The sequence below is a fragment of the Chiroxiphia lanceolata genome, chromosome 6, assembly GCF_009829145.1.
Source record: "Chiroxiphia lanceolata isolate bChiLan1 chromosome 6, bChiLan1.pri, whole genome shotgun sequence".
In the NCBI taxonomy this organism is placed as follows: Eukaryota; Metazoa; Chordata; class Aves; order Passeriformes; family Pipridae; genus Chiroxiphia; species Chiroxiphia lanceolata.
The window spans coordinates 58,352,027-58,362,928 of NC_045642.1; the positions used below are offsets into that span (position 1 = coordinate 58,352,027).

At 42.0% G+C, this 10,902-nt stretch overlaps 1 long non-coding RNA gene across 1 annotated transcript; it reads right to left on the reverse strand.

Annotated features, from left to right (window-relative positions):
- Positions 1–2,679: 2,679 nt before the first annotated feature.
- Positions 2,680–10,276, reverse strand: LOC116788526. The gene is made up of 3 exons (XR_004357666.1): positions 9,954–10,276; positions 7,242–7,460; positions 2,680–3,014 (listed from the first exon to the last, which is right to left on the reverse strand). It is a non-coding gene; the product is annotated as an uncharacterized LOC116788526 (long non-coding RNA).
- Positions 10,277–10,902: the final 626 nt, after the last annotated feature.

The following is a 10,902-nucleotide window of genomic DNA, read 5'->3' on the forward strand; positions in this document are numbered from 1 at the left end:
CTGTCTAGATACACAAGTCCTGGTCCCATTTTAGTGAGGGCTTTGTTGGAGGGTGGTGATTTTGGACTGAGAAGGTGTTCTTGTTACATCTGCACCTGAAATACATCTGTTAGTCATTGTTACACTATGTTTGTCTTGTTCTCTCCATTATTCTTTTGTCACACCACTACTAGCATGAAAGCCAAATCCTGCAGACTCAGCAGGTGGAAATTTCTCTAGGACAGGACAGGAAGTTCTATTCACACACTGGATAATACTCAGAAACCTGTGATTCTATCTGTGAAGATTTAAAATTTTACTTGGGCTTTGTTTATGATTTGCTTGTGTGAACAATATTGGATAATTATTGTCATTTTCATCCAAGGACATATGATACACACATCCTCAAGCATCAGTGTCACTCTGTGTCTCCAGTTTCCTAATGAAATCCATGTTCACTAGGAAAAATGAGGAAGAGTTCTGTACTAGGTAGGACTTACAAGCCATATCCCACAGCATAATGACTGTACTAAGGGAGTGATTCTCGCTGGGCTTTATTTTTTCCAAAACAAACCCAATTTTGTCCTTGTTACTGGATTGTCAAGAGGAGCCAGGCAGGGCTTTTCTTCAGCTGGCACTTAAAGGGTGAGAAAAATATGGTGAAATATAATAACATGACCCTGGTACTGCCATATGACCAGAAGTGTGAGCACTCCACTGGTGCTGGTAGGATTAAAGAGTGGGACAGAAGTGGTTGCACAGTTTGTGGCTGCAAAAGCTGTGCCAGGCACACTATGCAAACAAAACCAAAGGGACTTTTAAGATTTCTTCTGACTTTACTCATAGGATAAGTGTCAACCAAACAAATGGAGATAAGAAGACAGACAGAGCTAATGAGTACAAGGCATATTAAAAAAGGTGTATATGCATACATATGCATCATACAGAGGGGGACAGTAGGACAGTCATAAGGCAAAATCACATTCCAGAATGTGAGCATCTCTAGCCATCTGATTAGCCAGAAAATCTGCAAAATTTAAGACAAAGTGAGTGCAACAACTCCAGCCCACTCATGAATAGTATCCTGTGTTCCTCTGTTGTCTGGCTAAGCTGGTTTGAAAAGCCCCTTCATCAGCTGTATGTAGCTTCCAGCACAATGAAGGTGCAAAACTACACAATCCTTAAACACTCGGGTTCTTCACTGATGAACCTACATTGCAAGTTCCTCCAGTCTTGTTATAAACATCTTTTTTCCTAAAATACAGTGATCAAAAGGTTATGCAGTCCCCTACTGCCTCCAAAATGAATAAATTCTTTAAAAAATGTGTGTCTTACTATAAATAATCTTTTACTGTTTGCCTTTCAGCAGCCACAGAAGATCACGAGGGTGGTATCAGAAGATGTACCAGCAAACTAACAGAGCTCCTGCATCCTGAAGTTATGCTTCAAGCACAGTTGCTCCACAGCTCTGTGAATCAGCAATCTTGTGTTCTTGGCCAGTTTCTACCATTTACATATCCTGACTCCAAATCTACAGCTTCATGACTTAGTTGCATGACTAATCTCACTGAACTCCAGGGGCAAGACTTTGGGGGCCTGCAATACAAGTGTTGCAACTCCCAATACCTGTGGAGTCAGGTCACCTGATCAAGTGCCTCTGCTCCCTTTTCAGCCAAAGCAGTTAAGCTCCATCAGATGTGGACTTCCTACAATGCAATCACCAAACTACATGTCCTGCTGGATCTCTTTCTATTCCTCTGTGTTTTACAGACAGGAGGACTAAAACTCAGGAGGAGGGATGGAAGATGCAATTTCCCAGATTATGCCATAATCTAGTGGCTACAGCAGCCTTCTTAGTCATGAGTGGGTTGCATCCCACCAGGACAAGGTGAAACTGAATTGAGATTTCCACTCTCCAGTTGACTACATGTATTAAGATATTATGGGAAGGAAGCTCTGGTACTTCTCTTCCCTCATCTTTTTCACAGAAGCCTCTGGTTTCTCTGTGAACAACACTGGACTCAGCCTTATGAGGCTCCAAGTGTGCACAGTAGCATAGGTTTCTCCAGGCATTCAGGTGGAATATAGACCTGTCTTTGCTGTGTTCCCAAACCATGGCAGGATTCAATGGGAGCCTGGCCACACCAGTCACTGACACCAGCGCAGTCATGGGCACTCCAGTTTAGTGACCTGTGGAACTTCCAGAACAAATGAGTAGGTGGTAGGAATTTTACCTACTTCTACGATCAGACAGCTGCCACAGCAGAAGATTTATAGGTAGCTTTCTTGAACTTGGCCAGAGGAATCCACCTGAGTCCCATTTTCAGAGCCCAAAGTAAATATTGTAGAATTTACCCATCGTGACAATGCACTTATTTAAGGCCTTGAATGTTTGAGGGCAAGTCACATAACCCTGTGTATTTTAACTCAGCACCACAAAAATGTTAATTACTTCCTTCATGATGATATTTTAAGGGTTAATTTACATTTGAGGAAATGGCTCAGTCTTCCCTGGGAAGGGGTCACAGCACCAAGCCTGACAGAGTTCAAGTGTTTGGACAACATCCTCAGGCACATGGTGGGATTCTTGGGGTGTCCTGTGCAGGGCCAGCAGTTGGACCTTGATGATCCTGATGGGTTTCTTCCAACTCAGGATATTCTGTGTTTCTGTGAAACGTCACAGACACCCACATAATTCTGAGCACTTTCTGTGTCATCAAGAAGAGCAGCAGTGCTCGCTCTACCCTGGGAGCGAGAGGCGGCAGAACCACCAGCTACATCCAAAATACTTGTCATACAGGTTCTGAATCGCCCTGGGATGCACAGGTTGTATTGCCTGGAAAAGGGCGCAGCAGTAAGGCAAGCAAGTTGTTCTGAGTATCATCATGTGTGTTGAGCACACCTGCTCTTTTCCTGAGAACCTTCCCAGGACTGGGAGTATGTAACACCCCAAAGATGGAACACTGAGGGAGGTGCATCACTGGCATTTTCATCAGATTGGAAAATTGGTGATGTCGTGGATGTTCTCAATTCACCTGCAACAAACAGGAGCAGTGAATTAGTATTGGCTATCGCATTGTTAAAAGGTCTTGGAAAGGTCCTTCCCAGGTAAGAGCTCTGATCACTAGACATTTACATCAAAAATGGGCATCCTATATTGTTAAAAAGTGAGGTCTACCCAATTATTTATAAAAGCAGTCGTAACTGACTACCACCAGTAGATCCTGTATTGCACTGAATTCAAGGTATCTCACTTTTAGCCCTGCCTGAGGTGTGGGATGGAGCTTCAGAGCCATCCTCTCATTTGGTTTGTTATCAGCCAACTCCACACAGCTCTCTCATCCTGTGTAGATCTCTTCTGTCTGTCAAGGTATCTGCCTTTTCCATTGAATGATCCTATGAATTACGAACACCTTCCCTAAATTGTGGCTTCTCTTCCATCTCTGAATTGAAAATGAGCAAATGTTGTCAGAAATAACCCTAGGGAAGCTTTCACTCCTCCTACTCTAGTGGTGAGTAACCTGACACACCCTTGAACATGAATCTGCTCCATTTCATAATCTTGGCAATTCGGGATTTTCCAAGGAAAAAAGTCCAGAACTGATTAAAACACAATCTGTGCATTCTAAGGCAAATTCCCATCAGCCGTGTATCTTATACTTTGCATCCTGATTCTCTCATCATACCAGTCTGTCTTCCCTAGGGATTTATTTGGCACGTACATGCCTTGCTTAGTTACCTACCCATGAACTTTTCAGCCTGATGGTAAGATTTGAACATGCTCCTCCCTTTCATGTCAGGATGCCACAAGGTAAACTCTCTGCTCCTGCTATTCAGGTTGATTCCCATGCATTCCTTCCCATTCCTGTGGTGTGGGGCGCATCCCTTTGATGACTCTCAGGAATCAGAATGGGTCTGGCTTCTTGAAAAGGTGCTTTTTTTCTTTTTGTTCCGTGGAGCTGTAACTCCTAGGATGTGATCACTCTGATGGGAGTCCTAGGCACCCCTGCAACTCTGTGACGCCCTGTGGAGAGGCTTTGTTTTCACCCTTGGACTGGGGGTATGGCCTTTGAACAGGGTTCTGCTGCTGGGGAACCAGGAGCTGGGATCCCTGTTACTCTCGGCATGCTCCAACAAGAAGCCTCCTGCTCCCAGGAGTTCTCAGCAGCTGTTTGCCCCTGGAGCACCGCTGGCTTTCAGACACGGATGTAGCTCCCACTCCTGCACATAAAATTTGATCCAATGTGCAATAATTGCAGCTGACTCAAGCCAGTGTGAAAGAGCTCATTCCTTTCTTAAATGAAAAATACATTTAAGAGGTCTGCAGAAATCACAGTGATAAAAAGGCTGCAAGTTGGGCACGACCACCAAAGTCCAGACAATGTGTGGAAGAAGGAACCCTCTACTTCTGGGCTCCAGGTCGATGAAAGGCTGTGCACAAGTTTTGGTTGTTTTTTTGTTTAATTCTACCCCTCCTCTGTTGTCTTGCTAGTAATAAAATACAGCTATAAAATAAGGCAGTGATTGCACCCAAACACATGCAGGCACAGGTTAGGAACTTGTCACAGACAAACAGTGTGGGTAATAAAGGAAATCATGGGAATGAAGGCACATTATTCCAAAACAAGCAATTTTATAATTTAATCCCTGGTAGCCAGAGTGAAGAAACAACTTCCAGAAATGAGAGCTTCATGCCCACAGCTAGGTAGTTCAAAATCCAAACTTTTGAAACAGCAGGAATCTAAACCTCCTCTTCTTTTTTTGATTTCTTGTTTCTGAAAAAGAGCAAACAAACCCCTATCCACCCACAAAGCAACCAGCCTCTCACCCAGTTTCCCAAATTCATTTATTTTCAATTCCAAATCCTGGGACAAAGAGGCAAAAAGACCAAGTTTGTTTTGTTGCTTTAGGATTTGTTAGTCTCTTCGAAAACCATAGGGGGAAAACCCCCAATCTCCACTTTCTCACTACGCAAACAGCAGATTACTAAATTAAAAAATTAAAATTACAGGAACCTGGGAAAATGGAAGAAATGAAATTATAATGAAACTGTTACCCAATCTATATCTCTTTCCCAGTAGTAAAATTAAGGGGGTGGTAATCATATGTTCCACTCCCTCACAGAATTGTTCTGACAAGCTGCCAATTAATGACTGCAAGACACTCTCATGCTATAATTGAGGATATAAAATACCTTAAGATAATGTTTAAAATGGAATTATCTCATTTTTAAAACAATAGAAACGCACCTTAAACAATGTCGTCTTATCTGAATTATGTTTAGAATGGTTAAACACACAGATTTAGGTTCAGAGAAGAATGAAAGGACTATAACAACTGCATTCCTAAAACAACTTTACAGAGGAGACCCCACCACTGCAGTCTCTTGTATTTTCAACTTCTTACTCTTGTTTGCTGTAACAAATCTCGACATTGCACACCTTGCACCTGCATATAATGCTTAGTCACTAAAATTCTGTGCCTGTCCCAGATTATGTGCAACACAGACATGTGAAGAAAATACAAAAACCAACCCAGGCAGGCTGGGCAGACTCTGGAATAATGGGCACACTTGGCTCTCATCTAAATGAGGCAGCAGTATAATAAGAAATACGCCTTGTGACACGAGAACATAACGCTGCTGCGCCACCCGGGCTAAAATAGCAACACACCAAAGCCACCTGATTCCATTCCCTGGAAAATCCAAGCTTGTAACTCTGAGGCAAAACACCCACCATTTAAACAAAGCCTGTGTTTTCTGCTTTTGTTGCTCATGATGCTATTGCTAAGTTAATGTTATTTGGGCCTTAGCCTTTCAATTTATCCAGGCTGCCAAGGGATCAGATTTCTGAGGTAACTAGTGACCTTTCCCTATCATACCCAAATGCCACAGCATTGTGTGTGCATAATTTAACAGATTTACAAAGTAAACAATGCAGGCAAAGTGTTACAAAACCAACAACAACAACAAAAGGCTCTCTTACATACAGAACTTTGAGTATTATCCTGCAGAAATAAATGCATACCCAGGCTGAAATGAAATCAGGGGATTGCAGCAAGTCATTGAACTAATTTTTTATTCCAGCTGTAAAGTTTTTAGCATAGCAATCAGAATACCAACAAAAAAAGATACAAGAACCAAGCCTTATTCTTTCCAAAATACTGAATCTTTTTTTACCTATGCAGAATAACATAATTGTTAGACTTTATCTAAAATAATTGGTTCATTAAATACATTTTTATTAAAGACAGCTAAATTCTTTTAAGTTCCATTGAAAAAGCTTTCACTGGGATTCATGAGCAGCAACTTTTACAGAGATAAGCAACATTTTAATACCTGAAATTGCTTACTAAGAAAGTACTGTGCAGGACTCAGGAATGACTGGGTGCAGCATAAATGAGCTGAAAACCCTTCAGCATGTTCTTTCTCCCACTCCTGTAACAGAACTTGTCCAGCTCCTTCACTGAGCTATTGCAATAGCTCATACTCCAAGAACAAATTAAAACACTCCTGGGGGTTTTTTTCCTTACAGCAATAAGTATTAACTGGAAATAAAATCCATTTTTCCTTATTCTCCCGTGTATTTTTCAAGACTTAGAATAAACCTTATAACAAATAAATTCTTGCCTTCTCAAATCTGGGCCCTCAAGTCACCAATTTCTTTAAAAACTAATAATAAACACTTTATGGCTAGTACATTTTATCCATTTACATTCAAAATCATCTAAAATGAAGCTTTTCTCTGACTGTAGGCACTTTAACATCACTAATAATAATACAAAACACTAGCAGCCTTTGAATAATTATTTCAGTGGGAAAGTAGCTCTTCAGACCTCTATAAATGCTCCTTGCCATCCTTCATCATGCTGGGAAATAATCTTAATTCTCTTCACAAAATGCTATCAAACATATTTTTGCACAAAAAGACGACCAGATTCAAGCTTTTTCTGATGATGACAGAAGTCCTGGAGAACATCCTGCCACCTACTTTAGTTTTACTAGGACAGAAAAACAACTGGCTGCTGCTGACTTGGATAAACTAAGTTGTTAAAAGCTTTACAGGGCAGAACCACGATGTTAAACACACTCAGCAGCCAGTGGCCATCCAAATGGACGCCAAGCAGGATGTTCTGCTTCAGAAAGGGACTCCTGGTGCTGCTGCTGTCACCCAGGCAGGGCAGTGACAGCAGCAGCTGTGAGTGTGATGTGTTCTGCACCTCATTTGCCATCGATTCCCACAGCTGTCTTGTCAAATACTCACGGCCTGGAGAACAGGGCTGCTTTGCCAGGCAGCCTTGGACTTGCCCGTGTTACGGGTGTCATGCTCAGTCAGCCCTCGTGTGCTGAGCTGACACGGATCCAGCACAGCTCTGGGGCCATCTTCTGCAGATGGCACAAAGAAACAACGTTCTCTGTCGAAGTTCAGTTTTAGAGTGCACTCCACACTCCTCTTGGAGTGCCCACTGCAATCCTTATTCACCTTAAAACGCACAAGGGTAATTTAAAAGCTACTTCAGTATTAATGTCATGTAATTTTCACACTAAGAGTTCAAAGTCAAAGTAAACAAGTTTCAACCACACACACACAAACACTTTCTGCTTTTTTAAGTTACCAAGCACATACCATAAAGACAAGTCTTGCTTTATCCTTTGTAATCACTGTGATTTTTTTCCCTTGTACAGTTATTCAGATCTCATTCCAGAATTCATCATCAAGTTAATTAACAGATTTCAGTTTGTTCTGTGTTTAAGGGGAGATTGTTTGTGGCTTGACTCTGGGAAAATGCACAAAAGAGGCGGCAGCTTGTTTTTCAGCTCCTGTCTTTGCATTTTCTGCCCAAGAGCCAGGGAAGGATGTAAATTAGGAAGCACATGTATCTTGCAGGATTAGCATTTCTCAGAAGGCAGAGAAATGACAGCACACCTTCCAATCTCAAGACAGAAAAACTGATCATGTACCATTTCAAGGGTGGATTTTTTTCATGTTTCCCTGCCAAGCTGCTGATCTGAAATCTTATTTATATTTCATTCATCCCTCTTTCAGTAACAGCAGCTCCTCTGTTGGTAATATAATTGTTCATATTATAATGCCTCAAGTGAGGTTAAGACTCAACAATGGAAACATATGCCACATACAAATGTACATAATGTACAATATAGGAAATCTATCAGGATTCATTTGGTGCCGTTACCCGAGCACTCTGGATAATAATCCTCTATGAAATATTTCACAATGTAAATATCAAATACGTAAAACTGCCTCAAGGCCAAGAGAATCAGAATGCACCAAATGAATTTTCTTGTAAAGATCTGCTCCTTCAGAAATTCAAATGAAAATGCAGAGAAATTTTTCCAAGTAATCACAAGAGAGCAAATTTAGGCAGGAAAAGGCCAAAACCCTTAGATATTGTCTTAGTAAGTAAGTTCTGCAGCCAAAAGCTTAATTCAGATCAGCTTTTTTATGGTGCATAAGTATTTTGAGGTAAAAAAAATTGATTCTAATGCTCATGGTTATTAATGAAATGTCTGCTTCTGGCACTTAGAATTTAAAACACGATGGTCCCACTAGATCACCACGGTGCTGTGCTTACAGACCATCAGATTTTAACCTGCATTCATCCAATAACATAAAGCATAACGTCTGCTCAGCTAAAAAATAATTTTCAGAAATACATCTAATCTTCAACAGAAAACATGAAATGATGGCATATCCTCAACTTCTCTTGGGAATGTATTCTGGTGGTTAACCATGGAAAAAGGTATGTCTTATTTCCTATTTGAATTTGTCTGGCTTTTGCCTCTGGCCATTACTTCCCATTATGCCTTTCTTCAATAGATAAAAGAGCCCTTTAATATCCTGTATTTCCCTCCAGGAATGTTCCTATACACCACAATCAAGTCACCTCCCAGTTCTCTTTCAGATAACTTTTAACAGCATGAGCTCTTAAAACATTCCAGTGTAATGCATTTTCTCCAACCACCAGAACACTTTGCCTCATTCTTTTGCTCTCTCTTCTATTCCAACATGCTCCTTAAAATCTGAAAACCAGCGCTGTATGCACTACCCTGTGACAACATTGTTGAGGCCAAACATGAGAGGTAAAATAAACATTTTTTAATTCCTTTGTTTATACATTGATTAGTCCTTTTCTGCAGTGGCAACATACAGGAGAGCCCTTATCTGATTGCTTTCTTATCTGACCCTTAAATCCTTCTCAAAGTCACTACCTTCCCAGGCTATAGTCTTCTATTCTCCAGTTATGACCTCCACACTTGGTTCCTTAGATCGACAACTATATATTTTGATGAATTAAAATTCACTATGTTTGAACAGGCTGCTTCTACCAACTGTTCTCATCAGTGTCTCGTGCTTATTATTTACGATTCCATTAATCCTGGAGCCAAATTTTTGCTGCAGCAGCGAAAACTATAGTAGGACACAGGACCTGCTGCTGGAACTATTTTAGACACCATCTCTTTCAACTAAGTGTTCATATAGCTTTCTTCTTCTTGACACCTGGCAGCAAATCCCATTTGCATGGGTTTATTGGCACAGCAGGCACCTAATGTTAATGAGAATATCGTGCAGCACTGAGCCTTGAGTCAAGTACCTCCTCAAAACAGTATTGATATCTATTTTAACCAAAACACTGTGTAGATTTGCATCATTTTCCTTCATTTCAACTTTTTATTACCTGAATTCCGCAAAAGATTTTTTATTTTGGTTAGGATAACTATGAAGTTAACCAGTCACTGGGGTCATATTACTTACCCTTTTCAAAAATAGCACAAAGTAACATTTTATCAGTTGTTTAACCTCCTAATTTTAAGGCAAGATCTTGGAGCATTAGCAAACCACAGATCAGCACCCGTTGGACAGGCAGAAGCATCAGAGAGCAGAAGTGACCAGAGCTTGCATTTCCCACAGCACTTCCAGCATGGAAACCCCAGCAACTGTGGACTTTCAACGTACCTGTTTACAAACGTACCAGTCCTGCTGAACTTCCAGCCTTGCATGCACTCAGAAGGAGATGTGGAAACCTCCTCCCGACTATGGAGATGGGTCAGGCACGACTCTGCCTCAGGCATGGCAGAAACCTTCCAAGCAGCTCCACAGCCCTGCGGGTCACTCACTGCCTAAACCGGCCTGACTGCCGGGGCTATGACCACTCACAGCCTCAGCTTTCCACCTCATGTTTACACCACCAGATTTAGGCTTCTGGGGGCAAAGAGGAGGCAGAGGGCAGGGGCAGCAGGCACGGAATTTGGGGGTGCTGAGGCCAGACGTGGTGGCTGTGGTTGAGGGCAGCAGCAGCTCACCCTGTGTTAGAATCATAGAGTCATAGAATATCCTCAATTGGAAGGGACCCACAAGGAACATCGAGTCCAGCTCCTGGCCCTGCACAGGACCTCCCCAAGAATCACACCACGTGCCTGAGAGCGTTGTCCAAATGCTCCTTAAGCTCTCTTCAGGGTTGGGGCTGTGCCCACTTCCTTGGGAAGGCTGTTCCAGTGCCCAACCACCCTCTGAGTGAAGAACCTTTTCCTAATATCCAACCTAAACCTCCCCTGACACAGCTGGCAGCCTCTTATCACACGCATTTCAAAACAAAGGGATGTTTGAATTTCAAGTTCCTTCTGCCTGTAGGTCTACAGAAGGAAAGGCAACTAATTTACTAGGGGCCAACTGTTCTGTAAGTCTGATGCTCCAGCAAGTCTTAAGCTGCTCCAGGGGAGGTTCAAGTTGGATATTAGGAGGAATTTCTTCACAGAATGGGTGACTAAGACATTGGGCTGCCCAGGGAGGCGGCAGAGTCACGGTCCCTGGAGGTGTTTAAGGAAAGACTGGATGTGGCACTTGGTGCCATGGTCTGGTTGACACGGTAGTGTTGGGTCACAGGTGGGACTCGATGATCTCAAGA